Below are 19,861 nucleotides of genomic sequence, written 5' to 3'. Positions count from 1 at the left end.
AGGTCAGTGTAGTGTCACTATAGAGGTCAGTGTAGTGTCACTATGGGGGGCAGTGTAGTGTCACTATGGAGGTCAGTGTAGTGTCACTATGGAGGTCAGTGTAGTGTCACTATGGAGGTCAGTGTAGTGTCACTATGGAGGTCAGTGTAGTGTCACTATGGAGGTCAGTGTAGTGTCACTATGGAGGTCAGTGTAGTGTCACTATGGAGGTCAGTGTAGTGTCACTATGGGGGTCAGTGTAGTGTCACTATGGGAGGTCAGTGTAGTGTCACTATGGAGGTCAGTGTAGTGTCACTATGGGAGGTCAGTGTAGTGTCACTATGGGAGGTCAGTGTAGTGTCACTATGGGGGTCAGTGTAGTGTCACTATGGGGGTCAGTGTAGTGTCACTATGGGGGTCAGTGTAGTGTCACTATGGGGGTCAGTGTAGTGTCACTATGGGGGTCAGTGTAGTGTCACTATGGGAGGTCAGTGAGGTGTCACTATGGAGGTCAGTGTAGTGTCACTATGGGGGGCAGTGTAGTGTCACAATGGAGGTCAGTGTAGTGTCACAATGGAGGTCAGTGTAGTGTCACAATGGAGGTCAGTGTAGTGTCACTATGGGGGGCAGTGTAGTGTCACTATGGAGGTCAGTGTAGTGTCAGTATGGAGGTCAGTGTAGTGTCACTATGGAGGTCAGTGTAGTGTCACTATGGGGGTCAGTGTAGTGTCACTATGGAGGTCAGTGTAGTGTCAGTATGGAGGTCAGTGTAGTGTCAGTATGGGAGGTCAGTGTAGTGTCACTATGGGGGGCAGTGTAGTGTCACTATGGAGGTCAGTGTAGTGTCACTATGGAGGTCAGTGTAGTGTCACTATGGAGGTCAGTGTAGTGTCACTATGGGGGTCAGTGTAGTGTCACTATGGAGGTCAGTGTAGTGTCAGTATGGAGGTCAGTGTAGTGTCAGTATGGAGGTCAGTGTAGTGTCAGTATGGAGGTCAGTGTAGTGTCAGTATGGGAGGTCAGTGTAGTGTCAGTATGGGAGGTCAGTGTAGTGTCAGTATGGAGGTCAGTGTAGTGTCACTATGGGAGGTCAGTGTAGTGTCACTATGGGAGGTCAGTGTAGTGTCACTATGGGAGGTCAGTGTAGTGTCACTATGGAGGTCAGTGTAGTGTCACTATGGAGGTCAGTGTAGTGTCACTATGGAGGTCAGTGTAGTGTCACTATGGAGGTCAGTGTAGTGTCACTATGGGGGGCAGTGTAGTGTCACTATGGAGGTCAGTGTAGTGTCACTATGGAGGTCAGTGTAGTGTCACTATGGAGGTCAGTGTAGTGTCACTATGGGGGGCAGTGTAGTGTCACTATGGGAGGTCAGTGTAGTGTCACTATGGAGGTCAGTGTAGTGTCACTATGGGAGGTCAGTGTAGTGTCACTATGGAGGTCAGTGTAGTGTCACTATGGGGGGCAGTGTAGTGTCACTATGGGGGGCAGTGTAGTGTCACTATGGGAGGTCAGTGTAGTGTCACTATGGGAGGTCAGTGTAGTGTCACTATGGGGGTCAGTGTAGTGTCACTATGGAGGTCAGTGTAGTGTCACTATGGAGGGCAGTGTAGTGTCACTATGGGAGGTCAGTGTAGTGTCACTATGGGGGTCAGTGTAGTGTCACTATGGAGGTCAGTGTAGTGTCACTATAGAGGTCAGTGTAGTGTCACTATGGAGGTCAGTGTAGTGTCACTATGGAGGTCAGTGTAGTGTCACTATGGAGGTCAGTGTAGTGTCACTATGGAGGTCAGTGTAGTGTCACTATGGGGGTCAGTGTAGTGTCACTATGGGGGGGCAGTGTAGTGTCACTATGGAGGTCAGTGTAGTGTCACTATGGGGGGCAGTGTAGTGTCACTATGGGGGGCAGTGTAGTGTCACTATGGAGGTCAGTGTAGTGTCACTATGGAGGTCAGTGTAGTGTCACTATGGGGGTCAGTGTAGTGTCACTATGGGGGTCAGTGTAGTGTCACTATGGAGGTCAGTGTAGTGTCACTATGGGGGGCAGTGTAGTGTCACTATGGGGGGCAGTGTAGTGTCACTATGGGGGGCAGTGTAGTGGACAGTATTGGAGGAGACAAGTCAGTGCAGCCAAGCAGTGGCGTAGCGTGGGGGGTGCAGGGGGTGCCGTGGCCCCGGGCGCGATATTTAGGGGGGCGCCAGTATGTGTCACTGGCTGCCTCCTCCTAATTTCTATTTTTGTGTCCCCGGGCTCCGGCCGCCATGTTAAGTGTCCGGCGCCCTGTGATTGGGTGTATGGGGGTCATGTGAGGCGCCCCGCCTCCGCACATGACCCCCATACACCCAATCACAGGGCGCTGGATACTGAACATGGCAGCAAGCAGAGCGCGGGGGAGAGAAGAAAGTGATCCGCCGCTGTGTTCTCCTCCTCATCCGGATCGATGCAGCCAGGAGAAGAAGGTAAGTGAGAGTCTTGTTACTGGGAGGGGGAGGGGGGCAAGAGAGAGAGACTGTAGGCAGGACAATGTAGTTTAGTATAGTATGGGGGTCAGTGTAGTGTCACTATGGGAGGTCAGTGTAGTGTCACTATGGAGGTCAGTGTAGTGTCACTATGGGAGGTCAGTGTAGTGTCACTATGGGAGGTCAGTGTAGTGTCACTATGGGAGGTCAGTGTAGTGTCAGTATGGAGGTCAGTGTAGTGTCAGTATGGAGGTCAGTGTAGTGTCACTATGGAGGTCAGTGTAGTGTCAGTATGGAGGTCAGTGTAGTGTCAGTATGGAGGTCAGTGTAGTGTCACTATGGAGGTCAGTGTAGTGTCACTATGGAGGTCAGTGTAGTGTCACTATGGGGGGCAGTGTAGTGTCACTATGGGGGGCAGTGTAGTGTCACTATGGAGATCAGTGTAGTGTCACTATGGGAGGTCAGTGTAGTGTCACTATGGGAGGTCAGTGTAGTGTCACTATGGAGGTCAGTGTAGTGTCACTATGGGGGTCAGTGTAGTGTCACTATGGAGGTCAGTGTAGTGTCACTATGGGGGGCAGTGTAGTGTCACTATGGGGGGCAGTGTAGTGTCACTATGGAGGTCAGTGTAGCGTCACTATGGAGGTCAGTGTAGCGTCACTATGGAGGTCAGTGTAGTGTCACTATGGGGGTCAGTGTAGTGTCACTATGGGGGTCAGTGTAGTGTCACTATGGGAGGTCAGTGTAGTGTCACTATGGGAGGTCAGTGTAGTGTCACTATGGGAGGTCAGTGTAGTGTCACTATGGAGGTCAGTGTAGTGTCACTATGGGGGTCAGTGTAGTGTCACTATGGAGGTCAGTGTAGTGTCACTATGGGGGGCAGTGTAGTGTCACTATGGGGGGCAGTGTAGTGTCACTATGGAGGTCAGTGTAGTGTCACTATGGAGGTCAGTGTAGTGTCACTATGGAGGTCAGTGTAGTGTCACTATGGGGGGGCAGTGTAGTGTCACTATGGGGGGCAGTGTAGTGTCACTATGGGGGGCAGTGTAGTGTCACTATGGAGGTCAGTGTAGTGTCACTATGGAGGTCAGTGTAGTGTCACTATGGAGGTCAGTGTAGTGTCACTATGGAGGTCAGTGTAGTGTCACTATGGGGGGGCAGTGTAGTGTCACTATGGGGGGCAGTGTAGTGTCACTATGGGGGGCAGTGTAGTGTCACTATGGAGGTCAGTGTAGTGTCACTATGGAGGTCAGTGTAGTGTCACTATGGAGGTCAGTGTAGTGTCACTATGGGGGGCAGTGTAGTGTCACTATGGGGGGCAGTGTAGTGTCACTATGGAGGTCAGTGTAGTGTCACTATGGGGGGCAGTGTAGTGTCACTATGGGGGGCAGTGTAGTGGACAGTATTGGAGGAGACAAGTCAGTGCAGCCAAGCAGTGGCGTAGCGTGGGGGGTGCAGGGGGTGCCGTGGCCCCGGGCGCGATATTTAGGGGGGCGCCAGTATGTGTCACTGGCTGCCTCCTCCTAATTTCTAATTTTGTGTCCCCGGGCTCCGGCCGACATGTTAAGTGTCCGGCGCCCTGTGATTGGGTGTATGGGGGTCATGTGAGGCGCCCCGCCTCCGCACATGACCCCCATACACCCAATCACATGGCGCTGGATACTGAACATGGCAGCAAGCAGAGCGCGGGGGAGAGAAGAAAGTGATCCGCCGCTGTGTTCTCCTCCTCATCCGGATCGATGCAGCCAGGAGAAGAAGGTAAGTGAGAGTCTTGTTACTGGGAGGGGGAGGGGGGCAAGAGAGAGAGACTGTAGGCAGGACAATGTAGTTTAGTATAGTATGGGGGTCAGTGTAGTGTCACTATGGGAGGTCAGTGTAGTGTCACTATGGAGGTCAGTGTAGTGTCACTATGGGAGGTCAGTGTAGTGTCACTATGGGAGGTCAGTGTAGTGTCACTATGGGAGGTCAGTGTAGTGTCACTATGGGAGGTCAGTGTAGTGTCACTATGGGAGGTCAGTGTAGTGTCACTATGGGAGGTCAGTGTAGTGTCACTATGGGAGGTCAGTGTAGTGTCAGTATGGAGGTCAGTGTAGTGTCAGTATGGAGGTCAGTGTAGTGTCACTATGGAGGTCAGTGTAGTGTCACTATGGAGGTCAGTGTAGTGTCACTATGGGGGGTCAGTGTAGTGTCACTATGGGGGGTCAGTGTAGTGTCACTATGGAGGTCAGTGTAGTGTCGCTATGGGAGGTCAGTGTAGTGTCACTATGGGGGGCAGTGTAGTGTCACTATGGAGGTCAGTGTAGTGTCACTATGGGGGGCAGTGTAGTGTCACTATGGGAGGTCAGTGTAGTGTCACTATGGAGGTCAGTGTAGTGTCAGTATGGAGGTCAGTGTAGTGTCACTATGGGGGTCAGTGTAGTGTCAGTATGGAGGTCAGTGTAGTGTCAGTATGGAGGTCAGTGTAGTGTCACTATGGGGGGCAGTGTAGTGTCACTATGGGAGGTCAGTGTAGTGTCAGTATGGAGGTCAGTGTAGTGTCAGTATGGAGGTCAGTGTAGTGTCACTATGGGGGGCAGTGTAGTGTCACTATGGGAGGTCAGTGTAGTGTCACTATGGAGGTCAGTGTAGTGTCAGTATGGAGGTCAGTGTAGTGTCAGTATGGAGGTCAGTGTAGTGTCACTATGGGGGTCAGTGTAGTGTCACTATGGAGGTCAGTGTAGTGTCACTATGGAGGTCAGTGTAGTGTCACTATGGAGGTCAGTGTAGTGTCACTATGGGGGTCAGTGTAGTGTCACTATGGAGGTCAGTGTAGTGTCACTATAGAGGTCAGTGTAGTGTCACTATGGAGGTCAGTGTAGTGTCACTATGGAGGTCAGTGTAGTGTCACTATGGAGGTCAGTGTAGTGTCACTATGGAGGTCAGTGTAGTGTCACTATGGAGGTCAGTGTAGTGTCACTATGGGAGGTCAGTGTAGTGTCACTATGGGAGGTCAGTGTAGTGTCAGTATGGAGGTCAGTGTAGTGTCAGTATGGAGGTCAGTGTAGTGTCAGTATGGAGGTCAGTGTAGTGTCAGTATGGAGGTCAGTGTAGTGTCAGTATGGAGGTCAGTGTAGTGTCAGTATGGAGGTCAGTGTAGTGTCAGTATGGAGGTCAGTGTAGTGTCAGTATGGAGGTCAGTGTAGTGTCAGTATGGAGGTCAGTGTAGTGTCAGTATGGAGGTCAGTGTAGTGTCAGTATGGAGGTCAGTGTAGTGTCAGTATGGAGGTCAGTGTAGTGTCAGTATGGAGGTCAGTGTAGTGTCACTATGGGGGGCAGTGTAGTGTCACTATGGGGGGCAGTGTAGTGTCACTATGGGGGGCAGTGTAGTGTCACTATGGGGGTCAGTGTAGTGTCACTATGGGGGTCAGTGTAGTGTCACTATGGGGGTCAGTGTAGTGTCACTATGGAGGGCAGTGTAGTGTCACTATGGGGGGCAGTGTAGTGTCACTATGGGGGTCAGTGTAGTGTCAGTATGGAGGTCAGTGTAGTGTCACTATGGGGGTCAGTGTAGTGTCACTATGGAGGTCAGTGTAGTGTCAGTATGGAGGTCAGTGTAGTGTAACTATGGGGGGCAGTGTAGTGTCACTATGGGGGGCAGTGTAGTGTCACTATGGGGGGCAGTGTAGTGTCAGTATGGAGGTCAGTGTAGTGTCAGTATGGAGGTCAGTGTAGTGTCAGTATGGAGGTCAGTGTAGTGTCAGTATGGAGGTCAGTGTAGTGTCAGTATGGAGGTCAGTGTAGTGTCAGTATGGAGGTCAGTGTAGTGTCAGTATGGAGGTCAGTGTAGTGTCAGTATGGAGGTCAGTGTAGTGTCACTATAGAGGGCAGTGTAGTGTCACTATGGGGGGCAGTGTAGTGTCACTATGGGAGGTCAGTGTAGTGTCACTATGGGGGGCAGTGTAGTGTCACTATGGAGGTCAGTGTAGTGTCACTATGGAGGTCAGTGTAGTGTCACTATGGAGGTCAGTGTAGTGTCACTATGGAGGTCAGTGTAGTGTCACTATGGGGGGCAGTGTAGTGTCACTATGGAGGTCAGTGTAGTGTCACTATGGAGGTCAGTGTAGTGTCACTATGGAGGTCAGTGTAGTGTCACTATGGAGGTCAGTGTAGTGTCACTATGGAGGTCAGTGTAGTGTCACTATGGAGGTCAGTGTAGTGTCAGTATGGAGGTCAGTGTAGTGTCACTATGGGGGGCAGTGTAGTGTCACTATGGAGGTCAGTGTAGTGTCACTATGGAGGTCAGTGTAGTGTCACTATGGAGGTCAGTGTAGTGTCACTATGGAGGTCAGTGTAGTGTCAGTATGGAGGTCAGTGTAGTGTCAGTATGGAGGTCAGTGTAGTGTCAGTATGGAGGTCAGTGTAGTGTCACTATGGGGGTCAGTGTAGTGTCACTATGGGGGTCAGTGTAGTGTCACTATGGGGGTCAGTGTAGTGTCACTATGGGAGGTCAGTGTAGTGTCACTATGGGAGGTCAGTGTAGTGTCACTATGGGGGTCAGTGTAGTGTCACTATGGGGGTCAGTGTAGTGTCACTATGGGGGTCAGTGTAGTGTCACTATGGGGGTCAGTGTAGTGTCACTATGGGAGGTCAGTGTAGTGTCACTATGGGAGGTCAGTGTAGTGTCACTATGGGGGTCAGTGTAGTGTCACTATGGGGGTCAGTGTAGTGTCACTATGGGGGTCAGTGTAGTGTCACTATGGGAGGTCAGTGTAGTGTCAGTATGGGGGGCAGTGTAGTGTCAGTATGGAGGGCAGTGTAGTGTCAGTATGGGGGGCAGTGTAGTGTCACTATGGAGGTCAGTGTAGTGTCACTATGGGAGGTCAGTGTAGTGTCACTATGGAGGTCAGTGTAGTGTCACTATGGAGGTCAGTGTAGTGTCACTATGGAGGTCAGTGTAGTGTCACTATGGGGGGGCAGTGTAGTGTCACTATGGGGGGGCAGTGTAGTGTCACTATGGGGGGGCAGTGTAGTGTCACTATGGGGGGGCAGTGTAGTGTCACTATGGGGGGCAGTGTAGTGTCACTATGGAGGTCAGTGTAGTGTCACTATGGAGGGCAGTGTAGTGTCACTATGGAGGTCAGTGTAGTGTCACTATGGGAGGGCAGTGTAGTGTCACTATGGGGGGGCAGTGTAGTGTCAGTATGGGGGGCAGTGTAGTGTCAGTATGGAGGTCAGTGTAGTGTCACTATGGAGGGCAGTGTAGTGTCACTATGGAGGTCAGTGTAGTGTCACTATGGAGATCAGTGTAGTGTCACTATGGAGGTCAGTGTAGTGTCACTATGGAGGTCAGTGTAGTGTCACTATGGAGGTCAGTGTAGTGTCACTATGGAGGTCAGTGTAGTGTCACTATGGGGGTCAGTGTAGTGTCACTATGGAGGTCAGTGTAGTGTCACTATGGAGGTCAGTGTAGTGTCACTATGGAGGTCAGTGTAGTGTCACTATGGAGGTCAGTGTAGTGTCAGTATGGGGGGCAGTGTAGTGTCAGTATGGGGGGCAGTGTAGTGTCACTATGGGGGGCAGTGTAGTGTCAGTATGGGGGGCAGTGTAGTGTCACTATGGAGGTCAGTGTAGTGTCACTATGGAGGTCAGTGTAGTGTCACTATGGAGGTCAGTGTAGTGTCACTATGGGGGGCAGTGTAGTGTCACTATGGGTGGTCAGTGTAGTGTCACTATGGGTGGTCAGTGTAGTGTCACTATGGGGGGGCAGTGTAGTGTCACTATGGGGGGGCAGTGTAGTGTCACTATGGAGGTCAGTGTAGTGTCACTATGGAGGTCAGTGTAGTGTCACTATGGAGGTCAGTGTAGTGTCACTATGGGGGGCAGTGTAGTGTCAGTATGGGGGGCAGTGTAGTGTCACTATGGAGGTCAGTGTAGTGTCACTATGGGGGGCAGTGTAGTGTCACTATGGAGGTCAGTGTAGTGTCACTATGGGGGGCAGTGTAGTGTCACTATGGGGGGCAGTGTAGTGTCACTATGGAGGTCAGTGTAGTGTCACTATGGGGGGCAGTGTAGTGTCACTATGGGGGTCAGTGTAGTGTCACTATGGAGGGCAGTGTAGTGTCACTATGGGGGGCAGTGTAGTGTCACTATGGGGGGCAGTGTAGTGTCACTATGGGGGGCAGTGTAGTGTCACTATGGGGGGGCAGTGTAGTGTCACTATGGGGGGGCAGTGTAGTGTCACTATGGGGGGCAGTGTAGTGTCACTATGGGGGGCAGTGTAGTGTCACTATGGGAGGTCAGTGTAGTGTCACTATGGGAGGTCAGTGTAGTGTCACTATGGGAGGTCAGTGTAGTGTCACTATGGGGGGCAGTGTAGTGTCACTATGGGGGGCAGTGTAGTGTCACTATGGGGGGTCAGTGTAGTGTCACTATGGGGGGTCAGTGTAGTGTCACTATGGGGGGTCAGTGTAGTGTCACTATGGGGGGTCAGTGTAGTGTCACTATGGGGGGTCAGTGTAGTGTCACTATGGGGGTCAGTGTAGTGTCACTATGGGAGGTCAGTGTAGTGTCACTATGGGGGGCAGTGTAGTGTCACTATGGGGGGCAGTGTAGTGTCACTATGGGGGGCAGTGTAGTGGACAGTATTGGAGGAGACAAGTCAGTGCAGCCAAGTCCTGTCTCTGCCGATGACTGACCCCTATCACAGGATCTGTTACACACACACAGATCCTCAGTGTCTGGGGGAGGGGCGCTGATGTTCTCCTAACCAGCAGGAGCCCGGGAGGAAGGACATCTCCCATACTGTTATGATAAGGTCAGTACATGTGTTAGGGGGATGTTGTGTAATTATTGTGCTAGGGGACAGACTGCTGCTTCCCCCATGTAATGTGCTCTCTTGTGCCCAGTGCCCACCATGTCATGTGCCTTGCAGTGCCCCCCATGTAATGTGCTGTGCCCACCATGTCCTGTCATGTGCCTTGCAGTGCCCCCCATGTAATGTGCTGTGCCCACCATGTCCTGTCATGTGCCTTGCAGTGCCCCCCATGTAATGTTCTGTGCCCACCATGTCATGTGCATTGCAGTGCCCCCATGTAATGTTCTGTGCCCACCATGTCATGTGCATTGCAGTGCCCCCATGTAATGTGCTGTGCCCACCATGTCATGTCATGTCATGTGCATTGCAGTGCCCACTATGTAAAGTGCTGTGCCCCGCATGTCATGTACCTTGCAGTGCCCCCCCATGTAATGTGCTGTGCCCACTATGTCATGTGCCTTGCAGTGCCCCCATGTAATGTGCTGTGCCCACCATGTCATGTCATGTGCCTTGCAGTGCCCCCCATGTAATGTGCTGTGCCCACCATGTCATGTCATGTGCCTTGCAGTGCCCCCCATGTAATGTGCTGTGCCCACCATGTCCTGTCATGTGCATTGCAGTGCCCCTATGTAATGTGCTGTGCCCACCATGTCATGTGCATTGCAGTGCCCACTATGTAAAGTTCTGTGCACACCATGTCATGTGCATTGCAGTGCCGCCCATGTAATGTGCTGTGCCCACCATGTCATGTCATGTCATGTGCCTTGCAGTGTCCCCATGTAATGTTCTGTGCCCACCATGTCATGTCATGTGCCTTGCAGTGCCCCCCATGTAATGTGCTGTGCCCACCATGTCATGTGCCTTGCAGTGTCCCCATGTAATGTGCTGTGCCCACAATGTCATGTCATGTGCCTTGCAGTGCCCCCATGTAATGTGCTGTGCCCACCATGTCATGTCATGTGCCTTGCAGTGCCCCCCATGTTATGTGCTGTGCCCACCATGTCATGTGCCTTGCAGTGCCCCCCATGTAATGTGCTGTGTCCAGTATGTCATTTGCTGTACGTTGCAGTGCCCACCATGTAATGCGCTGTGCTGAACAATGTCATGTGCTGTGCATTGCATTGCCCTTCATGTGATGTGCAGTGCCCACTATGTCATGCTGTGCCTTGCAGTGCCCACCATGTCATGTGCAGTTCCTAACATGTAATGTGCAGTTGCATTTCCCACCATGAAACGTGCTATGCCATGCAGTGCCCACCATGTAATGTGTTGTGCCCACCATGTAATGTTATGTGCCATTCAGTGCCCACCATGTAATGCGCTGTGCCCACCATGTCATGTGCCTTGCAGTGCCCCCCATGTAATGTGCTGTGTCCAGTATGTCATTTGCTGTACATTGCAGTGCCCACCATGTAATGCGCTGTGCTGACCATGTCATGTGCTGTGCATTACATTGCCCTTCATGTGATGTGCAGTGCCCACTATGTCATGCTGTGCCTTGCATTGCCCACCATGTAATGTGCAGTGCCCACCATGTCATGTGATGTGCCATCCAGTGCCAACCATGTCATGTGCAATGCCCACCATGTCATGGCTGTGCCTTGCAATGCCCGCTATGTAATTTGCAGTGTCCACCATGTCATGTGCTGTGCCATACAGTGATCCCACCATGTAATGTGCAGTGCCCACCGTGTAATGTGCAGCGCCCACCATGTCATGTGCACTTCCCACCATGTCATGTGCTATGCTGTGCCCACCCTGCCATGTGCTGTGCCCAGCATGTAGTGTGTTGTGCCCACTGTGTAATGTGCTGTGCTGTTCAACAGTGCCCACCATGTCATGTGCAGTTCCTAACATGTAATGTGCAGTTGCATTTCCCACCATGAAACGTGCTATGCCATGCAGTGCCCACCATGTAATGTGTTGTGCCCACCATGTAATGTTATGTGCCGTTCAGTGCCCACCATGTAATGTGCTGTGCCCACCACGTCATGTGCTGTGCCATGTAATGCGCTGTACCCACCATGTAATGTGCTGTGTCATACAGTGCCCACCATGTCATGTGCAGTGCCCATCATATAAATTGCTGTGCAGTGCCCACCTAGTATGGTGGACAGTGTAGTATGGTGGACAGTGTAGTATGGTGGACAGTGTAGTATGGTGGACAGTGTAGTATGGTGGACAGTGTAGTATGGTGGACAGTGTAGTATGGTGGACAGTGTAGTATGGTGGACAGTGTAGTATGGTGGTCAGTATAGTGTAGTATAGTGGACAGTGTAGTGTAGTATAGTGGTCAGTATAGTGGACAGTTTAGTATAGTGGTCAGTGTAGTATGGTGGTCAAGTGTAGTGTAGTATAGTGGACAGTGTAGTATAGTGGTCAGTATAGTGGACAGTTTAGTATAGTGGTCAGTGTAGTATGGTGGTCAAGTGTAGTGTAGTATAGTGGACAGTGTAGTATAGTGGTCAGTATAGTGGACAGTTTAGTATAGTGGTCAGTATAGTGGACAGTTTAGTATAGTGGTCAGTGTAGTATGGTGGTCAAGTGTAGTGTAGTATAGTGGACAGTGTAGTATAGTGGTCAGTATAGTGGACAGTTTAGTATAGTGGTCAGTGTAGTATGGTGGTCAAGTGTAGTGTAGTATAGTGGACAGTGTAGTATAGTGGTCAGTATAGTGGACAGTTTAGTATAGTGGTCAGTGTAGTATGGTGGCGAGTATAGTATAGTGGTCAGTGTAGTGGACAGTGTAGTTCTCAGTGTAGTGGTCAGTATAGGAATCAGGTAGGTCAGTACTATTGTATTTGAAGGGACTCAGGGATAGCTAAAAGTCCGCAGGTTGGGGGGGGGGGGGCGCAAATTACTTGCCTTGCCCCGGGTGCTGACAACCCACGCTACGCCACTGCAGCCAAGTCCTGTCTCTGCCGATGACTGACCCCTATCACAGGATCTGTTACACACACACAGATCCTCAGTGTCTGGGGGAGGGGCACTGATGCTCTCCTTACCAGCAGGAGCCCGGGAGGAAGGACATCTCCCATGCTGTTATGATAAGGTCAGTACATTTGTTAGGGGGATGTTGTGTAATTATTGTGCTAGGGGACAGACTGCTGCTTCCCCCATGTAATGTGCTCTCTTGTGCCCAGTGCCCACCGTGTCATGTGCATTGCAGTGCCCCCATGTAATGTTCTGTGCCCACCATGTCATGTCATGTGCATTGCAGTGCCCACTATGTAAAGTGCTGTGCCCCGCATGTCATGTACCTTGCAGTGCCCCCCATGTAATGTGCTGTGCCCACTATGTCATGTCATGTGCCTTGCAGTGCCCCCATGTAATGTGCTGTGCCCACCATGTCATGTGCATTGCAGTGCCCCCATGTAATGTGCTGTGCCCACCATGTCATGTCATGTCATGTGCATTGCAGTGCCCACTATGTAAAGTGCTGTGCCCCGCATGTCATGTACCTTGCAGTGCCCCCCATGTAATGTGCTGTGCCCACCATGTCATGTCATGTGCCTTGCAGTGCCCCCCATGTAATGTGCTGTGCCCACCATGTCATGTCATGTGCCTTGCAGTGCCCCCCATGTAATGTGCTGTGCCCACCATGTCCTGTCATGTGCATTGCAGTGCCCCCCCATGTAATGTGCTGTGCCCACCATGTCATGTGCCTTGCAGTGCCCCCATGTAATGTGCTGTGCCCACCATGTCATGTCATGTCATGTGCCTTGCAGTGTCCCCATGTAATGTTCTGTGCCCACCATGTCATGTCATGTGCCTTGCAGTGCCCCCCCATGTAATGTGCTGTGCCCACCATGTCATGTGCCTTGCAGTGCCCCCATGTAATGTGCTGTGCCCACCATGTCATGTCATGTGCCTTGCAGTGCCCCCCATGTAATGTGCTGTGCCCACCATGTCATGTGCCTTGCAGTGCCCCCCATGTAATGTGCTGTGTCCAGTATGTCATTTGCTGTACGTTGCAGTGCCCACCATGTAATGCGCTGTGCTGAACAATGTCATGTGCTGTGCATTGCATTGCCCTTCATGTGATGTGCAGTGCCCACTATGTCATGCTGTGCCTTGCAGTGCCCACCATGTCATGTGTAGTTCCTAACATGTAATGTGCAGTTGCATTTCCCACCATGAAACGTGCTATGCCATGCAGTGCCCACCATGTAATGTGTTGTGCCCACCATGTAATGTTATGTGCCATTCAGTGCCCACCATGTAATGCGCTGTGCCCACCATGTCATGTGCTTTGCAGTGCCCCCCATGTAATGTGCTGTGTCCAGTATGTCATTTGCTGTACGTTGCAGTGCCCACCATGTAATGCGCTGTGCTGACCATGTCATGTGCTGTGCATTACATTGCCCTTCATGTGATGTGCAGTGCCCACTATGTCATGCTGTGCCTTGCAGTGCCCACCATGTAATGTGCAGTGCCCACCATGTCATGTGATGTGCCAACCATGTCATGTGCAATGCCCACCATGTCATGGCTGTGCCTTGCAATGCCCGCTATGTAATTTGCAGTGTCCACCATGTCATGTGCTGTGCCATACAGTGATCCCACCATGTAATGTGCAGTGCCCACCGTGTAATGTGCAGCGCCCACCATGTCATGTGCACTTCCCACCATGTCATGTGCTATGCTGTGCCCACCCTGCCATGTGCTGTGCCCAGCATGTAGTGTGTTGTGCCCACTGTGTAATGTGCTGTGCTGTTCAACAGTGCCCACCATGTCATGTGCAGTTCCTAACATGTAATGTGCAGTTGCATTTCCCACCATGAAACGTGCTATGCCATGCAGTGCCCACCATGTAATGTGTTGTGCCCACCATGTAATGTTATGTGCCATTCAGTGCCCACCATGTAATGTGCTGTGCCCACCACGTCATGTGCTGTGCCATGTAATGCGCTGTACCCACCATGTAATGTGCTGTGTCATACAGTGCCCACCATGTCATGTGCAGTGCCCATCATATAAATTGCTGTGCAGTGCCCACCTAGTATGGTGGACAGTGTAGTATGGTGGACAGTGTAGTATGGTGGACAGTGTAGTATGGTGGACAGTGTAGTATGGTGGACAGTGTAGTATGGTGGACAGTGTAGTATGGTGGACAGTGTAGTGTAGTATAGTGGACAGTGTAGTATGGTGGTCAGTATAGTGTAGTATAGTGGACAGTGTAGTGTAGTATAGTGGACAGTGTAGTATAGTGGACAGTTTAGTATAGTGGTCAGTGTAGTATGGTGGTCAAGTGTAGTGTAGTATAGTGGACAGTGTAGTATAGTGGTCAGTATAGTGGACAGTTTAGTATAGTGGTCAGTATAGTGGACAGTTTAGTATAGTGGTCAGTGTAGTATGGTGGCGAGTATAGTATAGTGGTCAGTGTAGTGGACAGTGTAGTTCTCAGTGTAGTGGTCAGTATAGGAATCAGGTAGGTCAGTACTATTGTATTTGAAGGGACTCAGGGATAGCTAAAAGTCCGCAGGTTGGGGGGGGGGGGGGGCGCAAATTACTTGCCTTGCCCCGGGTGCTGACAACCCACGCTACGCCACTGCAGCCAAGTCCTGTCTCTGCCGATGACTGACCCCTATCACAGGATCTGTTACACACACACACATCCTCAGTGTCTGGGGGAGGGGCACTGATGTTCTCCTTACCAGCAGGAGCCCGGGAGGAAGGACATCTCCCATGCTGTTATGATAAGGTCAGTACATTTGTTAGGGGGATGTTGTGTAATTATTGTGCTAGGGGACAGACTGCTGCTTCCCCCATGTAATGTGCTCTCTTGTGCCCAGTGCCCACCGTGTCATGTGCCTTGCAGTGCCCCCATGTAATGTTCTGTGCCCACCATGTCATGTGCATTGCAGTGCCCCCATGTAATGTTCTGTGCCCACCATGTCATGTCATGTGCATTGCAGTGCCCACTATGTAAAGTGCTGTGCCCCGCATGTCATGTACCTTGCAGTGCCCCCCCATGTAATGTGCTGTGCCCACTATGTCATGTCATGTGCCTTGCAGTGCCCCCATGTAATGTGCTGTGCCCACCATGTCATGTGCATTGCAGTGCCCCCATGTAATGTGCTGTGCCCACCATGTCATGTCATGTCATGTGCATTGCAGTGCCCACTATGTAAAGTGCTGTGCCCCGCATGTCATGTACCTTGCAGTGCCCCCCATGTAATGTGCTGTGCCCACCATGTCATGTCATGTGCCTTGCAGTGCCCCCCATGTAATGTGCTGTGCCCACCATGTCATGTCATGTGCCTTGCAGTGCCCCCCATGTAATGTGCTGTGCCCACCATGTCCTGTCATGTGCATTGCAGTGCCCCTATGTAATGTGCTGTGCCCACCATGTCATGTGAATTGCAGTGCCCACTATGTAAAGTTCTGTGCACACCATGTCATGTGCATTGCAGTGCCCCCCATGTAATGTGCTGTGCCCACCATGTCATGTCATGTCATGTGCCTTGCAGTGTCCCCATGTAATGTTCTGTGCCCACCATGTCATGTCATGTGCCTTGCAGTGCCCCCCCATGTAATGTGCTGTGCCCACCATGTCATGTGCCTTGCAGTGTCCCCATGTAATGTGCTGTGCCCACAATGTCATGTCATGTGCCTTGCAGTGCCCCCATGTAATGTGCTGTGCCCACCATGTCATGTCATGTGCCTTGCAGTGCCCCCCATGTAATGTGCTGTGCCCACCATGTCATGTGCCTTGCAGTGCCCCCCATGTAATGTGCTGTGTCCAGTATGTCATTTGCTGTACGTTGCAGTGCCCACCATGTAATGCGCTGTGCTGAACAATGTCATGTGCTGTGCATTGCATTGCCCTTCATGTGATGTGCAGTGCCCACTATGTCATGCTGTGCCCACCATGTAATGTGTTGTGCCCACCATGTAATGTTATGTGCCATTCAGTGCCCACCATGTAATGTGCTGTGCCCACCACGTCATGTGCTGTGCCATGTATTGCGCTGTACCCACCATGTAATGTGCTGTGTCATACAGTGCCCACCATGTCATGTGCAGTGCCCATCATATAAATTGCTGTGCAGTGCCCACCTAGTATGGTGGACAGTGTAGTATGGTGGACAGTGTAGTATGGTGGACAGTGTAGTATGGTGGACAGTGTAGTATGGTGGACAGTGTAGTATGGTGGACAGTGTAGTATGGTGGACAGTGTAGTCTAGTATAGTGGACAGTGTAGTATGGTGGTCAGTATAGTGTAGTATAGTGGACAGTGTAGTATGGTGGACAGTGTAGTCTAGTATAGTGGACAGTGTAGTATGGTGGACAGTGTAGTGTAGTATAGTGGACAGTGTAGTGTAGTATAGTGGACAGTGTAGTGTAGTATAGTGGACAGTTTAGTATAGTGGTCAGTGTAGTATAGTGGACAGTGTAATGTAGTATAATGGACAGTGTAGTATAGTGGACAGTTTAGTATAGTGGTCAGTGTAGTATGGTGGCGAGTATAGTATAGTGGTCAGTGTAGTGGACAGTGTAGTTCTCAGTGTAGTGGTCAGTATAGGAATCAGGTAGGTCAGTACTATTGTATTTGAAGGGACTCAGGGATAGCTAAAAGTCCGCAGGTTGGGGGGGGGGGCACAAATTACTTGCCTTGCCCCGGGTGCTGACAACCCACGCTACGCCACTGGCCTCACATGACCCCCATACACCCAATCACAGGGCGCCGGACACTTAACATGGCGGCCGGAGCCCGGGGACACAAAATTAGAAATTAGGAGGAGGCAGCCAGTGACACATACTGGCGCCCCCCTAAATATCGCGCCCGGGGCCACGGCACCCCCTGCACCCCCCACGCTACGCCACTGCATTGGACCAGCTTGGGCCTATGTAACTATGTATATCAGGGCTCGACAAACCCCAGGCTCCAGGTATGCACTGCGACCAGAAGTTCCGCCCTGGTGCCTGGGCTGCCGCCCGCATACAACCCGTGTGCTCCTCACCCCGCTATGTATCCTGGGCTCTGCCTGCCCATCTGCGGGCCCGCAACCGGCATAGCGGGAGGCGCCGGGGAGAGGGGGAGGGGGGAGGTAGGAGAGCAGACAGACGACCACTCTCCTTTTTATCTAGTTGTTGACCCGGTAGTGACATGTGATGTAATTTCTGGGTCCCCGTAAGGTATAAAGCTTACCTGTAGGTAAAATTTATATTCCAGTGAGCAGCAGCTGGTGACGTCACCGGCGCATTTGCTCTGAAAGAACGGCATATCCGTGTTGTCCCTACAGAGCTCTGTGCCGTAAACCGTGACTCCCATGTGTATGCTTGGGAGTGACGTCATCGTGGTTCGGCCAGTCAGACGGCCAGAGCTGACGAACCCGGAAGGAAGACCGGATGAAGATGGAAGCCTCTGCAGCCCGCTGGAGGCCTTGGTTTTAAGGCAAGTCTCCCATAATGTGCTTAGTATGCGATGCAAACTAGCTTGTTATAATATTGTCTTGCAGGGGGATTTTTTTTTTTTTTACTTTGCTACCACTATATAAATATGATAGGTGTTTGGAGTGGGTTCCACACTGTCTAGGAATCTGTCCTGGTCAACAGTTGTTCTAGGGGTTGGAGAGTGGGTTTGGCTCATTGGTTTTATTGTGATGGTGCACAGGAGTGAGTCAAAATGAAAAGTTGGTACGTCAGTAGAGCAGGCAGCACATAGCAGAGAAAGTTAGAGCATAGGAAAATCAATTTACATGTGAAAATCAACTTTGCTAGAAAATTACTTAGAACCCCCAAACATTATACAGTGGAACCTTGGTTTACGAGTTAACGCGGTTAACGATCGTTTTGAAAGACGAGCAATTTTTCCTTTTAAACTCTGACTCGGTTTGCGAGTCTTGTCTCGCAAAACAAGCAGAATTCAAGCTAATGAGCGGTGGAGTACCGCATTTGGCCAGAGGTGCGGGGCCGTTTGGAAATACTAGGAATGACTCGGAAATACTCCGCTCCCGAGCTGTCCGCGAGTATTTCCGAGGCTCTCCAGCCAAAAACCCCCCCCCGGTCACATGCCGTATTGCATGTAATAGAAGTCAATGACGAACAAATTATTTTCGTTTCCATTGACTTTTATGGGGAAACTTGCTTTGATATGTGAGTGCTTGGGATTACAAGCATTCTCTGCACTCAGAATTCAGGGATGAGAAGCACGCTGCGCTTAGAATGCAGGGATGAGAAGCACGCTGCGCTTAGAATGCAGGGATGAGAAGCGCTCTACGCACAGAATGCAGCAGGAGACCGAGAAGCAGCACAGTTCTGTACAGGGGGCAGAAGCAGGAGCTGGCAGAGTGACTTAATATTAACAAGCTGGTGATTGGTTGCTTAGGATCTAGCAACCAATTACCTGCGGGTTACCTTAAAAAGTTAACTTGGCCAGCTCCTCCCCCGCCCTCCTTCCTGGACTGTGCTGCCTCAGGAGCAGGGCCGGACTGGGAATGAACAAAAATGTCATACCAGCCCCCATAGCATTATTATACCAGCCCAACAGCATAACGTCATTATTTTCTTGTTCATAAAATGGAAAACCATGCATTTTAAAGCACATTTGGCTGCAATTGATGGGCACAGTGGCTGCGTTTGATGGCACAGTGGCTGTGTTTTATGGGCACAGTGGCTGTGTTTAATGGGCACAGTGGTGGCAATTTATGGGTACAGTGGCTGCGCTTGATGGCACAGTGGCTGCGTTTAATGGGCACAGTGGCTGCAATTGATGGGTACAGTGGCTGCGTTTGATGGTACAGTGGCGGTAATTTATGGGCACAGTGGCTGCATTTATGGGTACAGTGGCTGCGTTTGATGGGTACAGTGGCGGCAATTGATGGGTACAGTGGCGGTAATTTATGGGCACAGTGGCTGCGTTTAATGGGCACAGTGGCGGCAATTTATGGGCACAGTGGCTGCGTTTGATGGGCACAGTGGCTGCAATTGATGGGTACAGTGGCTGCGTTTGATGGTACAGTGGCGGTAATTTATGGGCACAGTGGCTGCGTTTAATGGGCACAGTGGCTGCGCTTGATAGCACAGTGGCTGCGTTTAATGGGCACAGTGGCGGCAATTTATGGCACAGTGGCTGCACTTGATGGCACAGTGGCTGCGTTTGATGGCACAGTGGCGGTAATTTATTGGCACAGTGGCTGCGTTTAATGGGCACAGTGGCGGCAACTTATGGGTACAGTGGCTGCGTTTGATGGTACAGTGGCAGTAATTTATGGGCACAGTGGCTGCATTTAATGGGCACAGTGGCGGCAATTTATGGGTACAGTGGCTGCGTTTGGCACAGTGGTGGCAATTTATGGGTACAGTGGCTGCGTTTGGCACAGTGGCGGCAATTTATGGGTACAGTGGCTGCGTTTGGCACAGTGGTGGCAATTTATGGGTACAGTGGCTGTGTTTGATGGCACAGTGGCGGTAATTTATGGGGACAGTGGCTGCGTTTAATGGGCACGGTGGCGGCAATTTATGGGTACAGTGGCTGCGTTTGATGGCACAGTGGCTGCGTTTAATGGGTATAGTGGCTGCGCTTGATGGAACAGTGGCTGCGTTTAATGGGCACAGTGGTGGCAATTTATGGGTACAGTGGCTGCACTTGATGGCACAGTGGCTGCGTTTGATGGCACAGTGGC

The 19,861-nt window shown here is 51.2% G+C and overlaps 1 protein-coding gene across 1 annotated transcript in view; it reads right to left on the bottom strand.

Annotated features, from left to right (window-relative positions):
• Nucleotides 1–19,861, bottom strand: part of LOC141102986 (ZZ-type zinc finger-containing protein 3-like) — a 116,200-nt gene that overhangs the window by 78,576 nt on the left and 17,763 nt on the right. The gene's annotated exons all lie outside the window — the stretch shown is intronic.

The sequence above is a fragment of the Aquarana catesbeiana genome, linkage group LG07, assembly GCF_042186555.1.
Source record: "Aquarana catesbeiana isolate 2022-GZ linkage group LG07, ASM4218655v1, whole genome shotgun sequence".
In the NCBI taxonomy this organism is placed as follows: domain Eukaryota; kingdom Metazoa; phylum Chordata; class Amphibia; order Anura; family Ranidae; genus Aquarana; species Aquarana catesbeiana.
The sequence above is the reverse complement of the archived record's forward strand: the minus strand, read 5'-3'. Positions and strand labels throughout refer to the sequence as shown.